The sequence below is a fragment of the Aegilops tauschii genome, chromosome 2 (genome assembly GCF_002575655.3).
Source record: "Aegilops tauschii subsp. strangulata cultivar AL8/78 chromosome 2, Aet v6.0, whole genome shotgun sequence".
Lineage (NCBI taxonomy): Eukaryota > Viridiplantae > Streptophyta > Magnoliopsida > Poales > Poaceae > Aegilops > Aegilops tauschii.
In genome coordinates, this window is record NC_053036.3 from 510157419 (window position 1) to 510168339 (window position 10921).

General features: G+C 38.9%; 1 pseudogene; it reads left to right on the top strand.

Annotated features, from left to right (window-relative positions):
* The first annotated feature begins 400 nt into the window (after positions 1–400).
* Positions 401–2010, top strand: LOC141042070 (uncharacterized; annotated as a pseudogene).
* The last annotated feature ends 8911 nt before the right edge of the window (positions 2011–10921 follow it).

The window sequence follows — 10921 nt, forward strand, 5'->3', positions numbered from 1 at the left end:
ATATTTTGTTGTAGGCAAATATTACTTAGCTGATGCTGGGTATGCAGCAAGACCTGGTATACTGCCGCCATATAGAGGTGTCCGATACCACTTGAAGGAATTCGGGGCTGGGAGACGTCCACAAACGCCACAAGAATTATTCAACCTTCGACATTCATCCCTTCGTACAACCGTTGAGCGAGCTTTTGGGACCTTAAAGAATCGTTTTAAAATCCTTGCAAACAAGCCATTCTTTCCATTTAGAAAACAAGTGAAGATTGTCATAGCATGTTGTGTTCTACAAAATTGGATCCTAGATAATGGTCCAGACAACATCATATATGATGAAGATCGTTGGTACAATAGTCTGCCTAGGTCATCTAGAGTTGCAACAGATAATGCGAGGGACAATAGGCAATGGACGGCAAAGCGAGACAATCTAGCAAATATTATGTGGGAGCACCGTCAATTCCATCATTGATATTCCCTTTGCTGTAGTTTGTTTTACTTTTGGCTTGTTTGCAAGACAATAATTTTCTATTATGTGTGCCAGTATCTTGTACTTGATTTGGTTCAGCGAATCTATATTATGGATGTTGCTATCATGTAATGGATCTGGTTGTTTTTATTATGGATGCTATCATTATTTCCTTGTTTTGTCATTACTATTTTTGTCATGTATCATCTTGTAGTTCATAAAATGGATGAAGCTGAAAGAAATATGAGCAGTAAGGGGAAAGAATGCAAAGGTGACAAGAATGCAAGGGCAAAAGCTATAAATTGGCCTATAGCTATATCTGAGTTTCTTCTTGACTGGTACATTGAGAAGAAGATTGAAATGCCTCCTAAAGCAGTATTCAAGAAGATGCATCACAATGCTTGCACATCAGCAATAAATGAGAAGTATGGGTGTTCTTATAGTGTCGAGCAAGTTCATTGTCACTTTAGGTGTCATAAGGAGACATGGGGGCAAGTGGCTAGGTACAGCAATGAGAGTGGTAGCGGTTTTGATGATGTCAACAAACAAGTGCTGCTCTCTCAATCTACTCTGGATACACTATCGGTAATGATCTCATATACATTATTTATTTATTGAGTGTTTAACTATCGATGTGGAAATAACAAAAAATAATCTTGTAGGCCAATGATCGTGGAATTCTGTGAAAACCGATTCAGTTCTACGACAAGTTGAAAGAACTATTTAGTGGTTCCTCAGCCGATGGCTCTTTTATGCAAGACCCTTTCTCTGCAGCTGAAACTGACAATGATGATAAGGCAAAAGATGACATGATGAATGATATGTCCACCTATGATGAAGCAAAGGGTCCAACAGGTCATGACTCAGATAAATTAGATACAGATAGTGATGATTGTGAAGCGGTGGCTGCTCTTGCTGCAACTAATAGTCAAGTTTCATCATCCAATGTTGGTGCTCTAAAGCCTAACAAGAAAAGTTTCAAAAAAACTACCAAGGCAAATACTCTCCCACCACCACAAAATGATAAAGCTAAAAAGTCAAAGGCGAGATCATCTCAAGCATCACAGGATGACACTGATATGGATGTGCTGCTCACAAGTACCTTGATAGGCATACGAGAGACCCTTGCAAGTCCAGTACAGACTGTAGCCCCAAAGGACCCAAATGCTCCTTTATGGGACATGCTCAAGAAGATTCCATTGCCACCTGATGAGAGGATGTCGGTCAGGATGCATCTATGCAAGCCAGAATTTGCAGTTCATCGTGGTTTCCTTGTCAGCATGGGTCGGGAATGCCTGGAGCGTTGGGTGTACACATACTTATCCGACAATGATCCTACTGGCAAACGTGGTGGCGATGGTCCTGCTGGTAACCTTGGCGACGATGGTCCGGCTGGTGACCTTGGTGATGATGCTGCAGTTAACTCCAGTACTTTCTAAGTAAGATTGATTGGTGGTCAACCATTTTGCTGGAGCCTTTTGGTTGCAAAACACTAGTTTCTTAGTAGTTGATTGTCTTTTGGCTATGCACAGTTGATGTCTAAGTAATGGCTGATGGTGGTATTCTTTTGCTACGGCATCATCACCAAGGTCACCATCTGCTCAGTTTCTAAGTAGTATCAGCATGCAAAATATGATTAGATGGTAACATGAAAGTTATGTTGCTTTCTGACGTTTGGATACTTTTTAGGGAGTATCAGGAGGCATACATAATTAGAATTGTGGTTATGGTAATCCCACAAGAATAATTTGTGCATCCAGATGTGCTAGACAACCAGTATTAATCAAATGTAATGAACTATGTTACTGTGTATCATCGGAGCTATAAAATTATTTGCCTTCAATGCGTACGAAACTTCAAATTATAATTACTATTTGATTATCAAATTATTTGGCTGTGTTATGCTTATGAAATATTATATATTTTACAAACCCCGGGCAAAATGTTACCAAACACTGCCTGACCCTAGTATCCACACAGGCACGTTCCCAGGTCAGCAACAAAACACAGCCAAAAAAACATAGCCGTGCCTGGCCAGGCAACTTTGCTGAGATCTCCAGGCCACTCCCAGACAGCTACTTTTCCCAGGCAACTCAGTGAGGACACGATCCAAACTGACCCGTGTGCAGGAAAGACTAGTACTGGTGATATGTGGGGCTAGCCTAGATTCCACCAGGAGTAACGGACAGTAACCAGCAGGTGTGTCTGAGGCATTACATTAGCCCTAGACTCAACTAACAAACTTATCTCGGTCCCCAACTTCTCTAGCAAAAAATTTAATCTCACTCGCTTTGCTAGTTGCACAAGAATAAGCATAATGAGTGTGCTGGAATTGATTGAAAGCATGCAGAACAAATAATTTCATAATATTAAAGACCAGTAAAGCATAGAAAGGTTGAGTTTATGTGAAAGAATGGACCGATGACCCATAAGTTTGGTAGTAGCATCTCTCCAAATAGCATAGGCATGGTAGACAAATTAAAGTTGTGCATCGATCAAATTGTTATTTTTATATAAGGCCTTACATCATTGTACCCATAAGTAGAGAGTAGTCAGATTGCGTCGCTCACCTGGGTCAGTGTGCCTGCCCACCACGAGTAGCCGAAGTAGAGTGGAAATTACTGCAAATGTTATAGATCGCCTGAGGCGAGCGGTATCAAGAGATCCCTTACATACAACCCAACGCGGCTACAGCCAAGTAAACACAACCACTAGCTTTTTTATGTAACTTGTAGCTGCTGCCGAAGGATTCACAAGGTTTTTAAATTATTTTTTCATTTTTGTCATATTTTATTATTTTCTTATTTTCTTAATCCATGAACAAATTTCAAATATATGAACATTTTTCAATTTCTGATTTTTTAAATTGACAACATTTCTTCAATTCTCAAAGTATTTTGAAACCACGAAAACAATCATGAACATATTATGGATTCACTAAAAAAATTTAATGGACCTTTTCAAATTTATGTGCACTTTTTGGATTCCAGAATATAGTTAAAAATTCATAATATTTTTTACAAATTCGTGAACATTTCTTCAATCCATAAATACTTTTGAATTCGTGGTCATTTTTTTATTCGTGAATTATTTTCAAATTCATGAATATTTATTCAAATTAGTGACCTTCTTTTAAATTTGTGAACATTTTAAATTTGCTGACCATTTTTAAAATTTGTTTAATTTTTAAAATTCGTGAAAATATTTTAAATTCCTGAACATGTTTCCAAATTCATTATGTTTTGAAATTAGTGGACATTTTTTGAATTTGTGAACTTTTATGAAATTCGCAAATAAATTTTCAAATTGGTGATAATATTTTTGATGGAAGAAAATTTTCTTGAAATTCATGAAAAGTTATCGAGTTCGCGAACATTTTCTAAGTTCACAAACTTTTTTCCAAATTCATAATTTTTTGCTCCCTCCGTCCTAAATTTTTTGTCTTAGATTTGTCTAGATATGGATGTATCTAACACTAAAACGTAACTAGATACATCCGTATTTAGACAAATGTAAGACAAGAATTTTGGGACGGAGGGAGTAGTAAAATAATACTGTGCAGGAGAAAATTGTTTTCTTTGGAAAAAAAGAGCGCTCGCTAGGTCGGTGGAAGCAGTTGGGCCAGCGCACCTGAAGGGTCGGGGCAGTAGTTTTGACGGTTTTCTTCTATTATTATCAAGGACGTGTTTCTTCTGTTTTTCTATTTCTTTTCTATTCTCGTTTTAATTTTCCTTTTATTTTTTTAATTTTTTAATTTTCACCATATTGATTTTATGAATTTTTTTTATTTTTTTTCTACAATACGAACATGCTTTTAAAAAAGTGACCATCTTTAAAATCTGATTTTTTTAGAAGACAAGTGCATGTTTTAAAATTCAAGGATTTTCTAAATAGGATATCATTTTTCTAAGTCTGTGATCAATTTTAAATATAATGACGTTTTTTAAATTTAAAGAACTTTTGAAAATATGGTAATACTTTTAGAATGCATGAACGTTTCTTAAAATATATGAGTATTTTTAAAATTTAAAAACATTTTGTAAATTTGAGAATTTTTTTAAATTCCTTGAGAATTTTAAGACCACATTATTATTTTTTAAAATTGTAACCATTTTATGGGACATTTTTTAAAATTCAAGAATTTTTTGAATACATGATGTTTTAAAAAACATTTTAAATTTGTGAAAATATATTTTAAAATGCATTGATTATATTTTATTGGTTGTGAACAAAATCCAACACCTAGTTTTTTCAGGGAAATTGGCTGGAAAAGGATGACAATTGTTCGGGAGGGAGTTCTCCACTAATCGGCCAAGTGGGCCTTCCCACACGGAGCGATGTGTGCGATTCCATGACAATTTAACGCAGCGAGCTTCCGGGCTCTTGAATTTGATGAGGTTTATGAAGGAAATTCTTCTTAAGCAACCAACATCCTCGTCTTTTCTGAGGAACAACCAATCGTCCTCATAGATTTCCATTAAGAAATCCTCGCACTTTGCAAAGTTTCAAACAAACAAACGAAAAATTTGGAAACTAAGGTGCGATGTCGAGGCCTCTAGGCCTTATGTATGTTCCCCTACCTCTCCATGTTTTGATGTTTTCCTCTCATTTCCAGTTTTTCCGTTGGTTTTCCCTCGAAGCCACCTCAATTGTCCCACCTTTTAATGATTTACCAAATAAAATTGTGTTTTCTTTGGTAAGCCAATAATTTCTTACCGAATAAAATTCTATGTTTTTAGACAATCACATTAATATTGCCAGGTAACCACATGCTAATGTACTAGAACATTTACACCCTCATTGCGCTGCACATGCAATAGTGTCCTAAAAATGGACTAGAACATCAACCAACTAGGAAGACATTAGCAATGTAGCACTCATAGTGATCTCGAATCATTGGGTTTGACCAACGTCTCCTCACATACGCCTCCTCGAGCACCTCATCAATTTTTGTGACACCTTCAATTCCTTTTTTCCATTTCGTTTTCCGCATGATTACCCAATTGTTTTTGTCATGACAAAGGGTCTATCAAGGAAATTTCTACCAAAACATGCATCATTTCTTATTTTCCAAATCATCCAAGCAAACCACTGATGCTCCCTGGCAATAGTGCTAGAAGGATTGTTGTTGGGCCTTGGACTGCAAGGGTTTGCAGTACTCAGATGATTTGTAGCGACCCGACCCGAATGGATCAAGTCTCTGTGCTTTAGTGTCATCCCTGGATCGGTATGTTGACACACACAGTACTCGAGGATTTATAACAGAGGTAAATCACATGTATAAAGTAACGTAAATACTATTACCTCAATCCAAAATAGCGGAAGTAACAAGGTTGTGGATTCCCATCAACACCAACGGCAAAGTTGAGTGTAGAAGTCGTAACCCTAACGTATCACTTACTCGTCGTAAGATATCCTGCAACATGAAACGTTGCAGCCCGAAAACGGGTCAGTACATGGAATGTACTGGCAAATTCACACCATAGAGAAATGATGAACAAAGGCTATCACATGCATATATGGCTGGTGGAAAAACTCTATGGTTATAATGTTTTTGCGAAAAGCCAGTTTTTCCCTACTGCAAAGGAATAAATTTTATTTAACTATCATGGTGGTTGTGAAACATTGAGAAGGTACCTCCAACTCAATCCCAATTAAGTGTCATCATTAACCCAGCAAAATTAATTAAAAGTAACATGATGAGATCAACGGGATAATCCAAGAACTAGATACTCAAAATGTCCTTAACCGGAGACACGGCTAATCATGATTAGTTTGTACACTCTGCAGAGGTTTGCGCACTTTTCCCCACAAGACTCGATCGCCTCCGCTTGATTCTCGCACTGCATGATGTTTGAGAAACGGATGACCGAGACACAGTCTTTCAGAAACAATCACTCTTTACTCTGGATGGACCGGTACACCTACTTTCCCCTACATCTGCTAGTCCACCTCTTCAAGAGATCCTGTAACCTACTCAGCTATGCTAGAGCCCATAATAGCTTGTGGCTGCACACGGAAGTTTCTAGCATGAATAATCTTATGATCCCTTTGAGCCTGGGTGGCGGACCTTATACATGCAGACAACACTGGGTTCTCCAGGTGCCTCAATCCACCCAGATGTGAGTTTTAGTTGCCACCTTAAGTTGAACCATTATTAACAATCTCACATCTGTCATGAATATCTCTCAAACCCAATCCACGTCTACGAGCATAGCATGGCAATAATAAAAGCAACGTAGAAGTAACTCCTAAGGGTTTGATAAAGTAAAACAGGTAATAGGTACTACCTCAACTACTTCCCAGATCCCACAATTTAATTAGATCCTAATCATGCAAGTGTTTGAGGGAAACAGATCTAATGCAATAAAAACTGGGTATGAACGGGGTATGATCAAAGTGTGAACTTGCCTGCACTGTTGATGAAGATGATCCGCACTCAAAACTCCTGATAGATCTACTCGTCACACTCCGGTCAATCTATCGTAAGCAAGCAATAGTAACCACACATAAGCAATCACTCAAAAGATCAGAAAGAACGAAGAAGACGATTCGGGAAACATCAAAACCAAGCAAATAACTTTTGCAACATAAAACAATTTCTAACAGTACCAAAATTATGTGAATTTGGCCTTATCAGAAAGTTTAGGTCAAGAGCTTCGATTTGCAAAAAGAATCAACTCAAACGGAGTTACGGAACTTAAGTTATGAGCAAAAGAAGTTTGAATACAAATCTATTTGAATTCAAATTTTAAAACTTGCAAAAACATGTTTAAGTTGTTTTACTGGATAGAGGAGATCATAACGAAGAAGTGGGCGTTGGTTTCGTTGGATTTGGACAAACGAGTAAAAAGTTATAGACGTTTGAAGATCAAGGGCTAATCTGTAAATAAAATATTCACAGACGGGTCCCTGGCCGAAAATAACAGAAAAAGAAAAAACTAAATAGTGAACGTTCGTTTTCTAAACCTAACCGGCGGACGTTCGCAGTTTAGTAAAACCAAAAGAAAACAGATCTAGGTTTTCTTAATAAAACCAAAAGCGAATAAAAAAAAACGGGGCGGTTTACGGTTTATACCGGTTCGCGGCGGTTTTCGGCGGCGGACCGGGTCGGCGGTGGCGGGGTTCACTGGCGAAGTGCGGCGGAGCGACGCGGCGGCGGCGGCGGCTCGGGTCCGGCGGCTCCGGTCGTCGAGGAGGGCAACGGAGGGGTCGGGGAGGGGCGGTGCGGTGGTGTGCGGGAGGGGGCAGGAGAGGAGGAGTCCGGCGGGGAGATGGCTCCGGCGAGCCGTGGCGGCGGCGGACTCCCGCCTGGAGGTCGGGGACGCGCGGGCGTCGGGCTGGGCCGGCCCAGTTCGGCGGAGGTTTTTTTTTAACTCCGACAAACAAAATAAAAACAAATAAAAATAAAAATATTATATAGGCATATAATATATCAAAATTTTCAGAAAAAGATTTCCAACAGCGTGAACATTTTTGTAAAGTCAAATAAAATCCACACAAATTTTAATAAATCAAACAGTGCTGCTGCCTAAATAAAATCCAATAAAAATCATTTTAAAAATACCAAAATGATTTCAAATTTATTTTTCTCCAATTTTCTGATGTAGGGAATCATGTTACCCTATTTTCTGTATATTTTATTTTTGGAGAAAAATAATTTGAATAAAACTCAATGACTCCAATATTGAAAAATAATTGCAACGGGACTTTGAATAAATCCTTTGAAACTCCCAACTTATATTTCATTTGTTTTGAAGAAGTCATTTTATCTTCTCTCGTGAAAATCATTGAGTTGCATAAAGTTTCAGAAATGAAAAATATTTTCAAATAAAATTCAAATATTTTCAACACCCCTTGTCATTTAAATAAATGGAAGAAGTCATGTCATCTTCTCTCGAGGGTTTTGTGATGAAAAGAATTTGAATTCATGGAAAGTTTGGGAAAGTCCTTTTATTCCCTCTCATTTAACTTTCAAAAGATTTCGAATTCCACTCACTTTCAGTCAATCAATTAAACAATCAATCCAATCTATCTGTTTATTATAACATTCCAAAATTTAGAATTTTGGGATGTTACAAACCTACCACCCTTAAAATGAATCTCGTCCTCGAGATTCGGAGAGGCTAGCAAGAAATAGGTTAGGGTTTGGGGGTCTCCTCAAATCCATCGATCATCACTGGGGTCTGGGGTGCTACCACCCTTAGAAGCATGGTTACGGTTCCATCAAAACTCATATACTCCATCCATTATTCTTGACGGGGCCGGTCTTCTCAAATTCTCGGAAAAAATTCCTTCTCTGGCTCTTTGGGTAGCGGCATAACCTTTTCCTCAATTCTTGTGTCCATTCCATCTTGGTAAGGTTATTCCATGACTAGGTCTTCTTAGCTGACGGGTCAGGCGCCAATACTAAACAACTATCGACATCTCATGGTGGTCAACAATTTACGGTTTCTCCTGCAGGAAATGGGTCTGGTTGATCCTCACCGTATAACCTACGATTGGCAAGAGCTGCCTTGTACAAGGGGAAAAATACTTACACCATTCTAAGGTTTAAACAAGGTTTAAATCTTCGTCACTCTACTATAGGCAAGTCACTCAGATTTACCATCCCATATAGCAAAGTGAACAATAAGAGTAAGTCGGTATGGTGATCAATCCATCCCGCACCCAAATTATTACCTTGTATATGGTTTAGCGAATCTCGCATTCTAACACTCGGTCATCCTCGCAAGCATTGCAGAATTTCTCTTGTCGACGAACCAAGTTCAAAAAAAATCCAATGATTCTGCAAGCCAAACAAACATCTATCGTTCCTTCACAACTCTCAGGTTTGCGTAACTCCTATAAGATCGTTTGTCGATAAAATCGTAACTTCTTCCAGGGTCTTCCCTTCAACAAGAGTGCGCTTGCTTCTTGGCAGGTCCTGGGGCCTGCGGGTTATGGCCCATCTCATCACGTGTAGTTCCTTGAACTTATCATCGGGTAACTGATCCTTAATCCAACATCCAACTTCCTGGTATCCTTAAATCCATCCAATTGTACTGTCTTCCTTCCTTCTATTGGCACCAAACTGGGACATGATTACTCAGACTCATTATGGAATTTCCATAGATCCATATTTCCAACATCATACCTCCTTTATATCCAATAGTAATTTATCTCTTCATCCTCGTGGGATATCCCACATACCGAGATAAAAAAAACTTACACTTATGAAGTCCATACTCCACTTCGTGGAACATCATTACTTTTTCCAAGGGTCAAGTTTCCTCATAGGGTACTACCACCCTTAAAATGCACAATCTTCCATAGACCATATTTCTCATATCCTCGAAAATGGTTAAAATCTTTCTTCATAGAGTAACAACTCATAGAATCCAAATCAATACCAATGATGCTAACTTTATTGATTCTCAAATTATTACAATCTCCTGCATTCCATTACATGTCTCAATCCGACACCTCACTAATGAAAGAAATGTCCACACTACTACTACATTTCTCGTTGCACTCAACTATTTATCACAAGTCTCCGTCTCCTTGGGGCATTCTCTGGCAAAGTGCCCTGCTTCATCACAACGGAAACATATTACTTCTGACATATCTCGGGGTTTCCTTGTGATTATATAGCCTCCTGGGGTCCTCATCTTCCCTTTTGGGCAATCACTGTGGTAGTGTCCTGAATTTTTGCACCTGAAACATGTGATATGACTCAGGTCTCTCTTTGTAGAAATTGGGTTGTTCCTGGGATCCAATCTATTTCTCTTCCTGGACTTTTCCGTTCCAATCAGGGCTTCTATTTCCTGTGGGTCATACTCTACTTCCTCTGTCGGGAATTCTACTAAATCCCCATTCAGACAATTTTGGGAGATGTGTCCTTCTTCTCCACATGAATAGCATGACTTGGTGCAGGGTTTAATTGGTTCTTCTTTGGGTGTGTCCTCCACCTCTTCCTTCATCACAGATTCCTCTAAAATTTCCATGAGGGCTCTTTTCATTGCTTCTTTCTTCTGCTGGACGGTCCTTTGTACCATCGGGTAGATGTGACACTGAGCAGGGTAGTGGGTAGTCCCTTCACACAAGAAACAAGTGATCTGCCGAGTTGGGCATTCTTCAGCTGGGTGACTTCCTTCACAATTAGGGCATTCATCCTTGTGTTCCTTATGGTTGTGTCCTATTTCTCCACAAGGCTTGTATGCACAAGGTTTCTTCATATCCTTTCCATAAGGCTTCAATTTCTGGGACACAAGACGAGATCTTTGTAGAGTCCACTTAAATTCTTTCCAAGTGGTTACTTCTTGCCATCCATTGGTGGTTTGGTACATCCTCCACTAAGTAGAAACACCTCTTTCAAAACATTGAAGAGCATGCCGGGTCATATCCTTTCCGACTATAGGGTTATTCTTCATGTGATCCTCCATGTTCTGAATCCATCGGTCCGTCTCCAATTGACTCATCGGT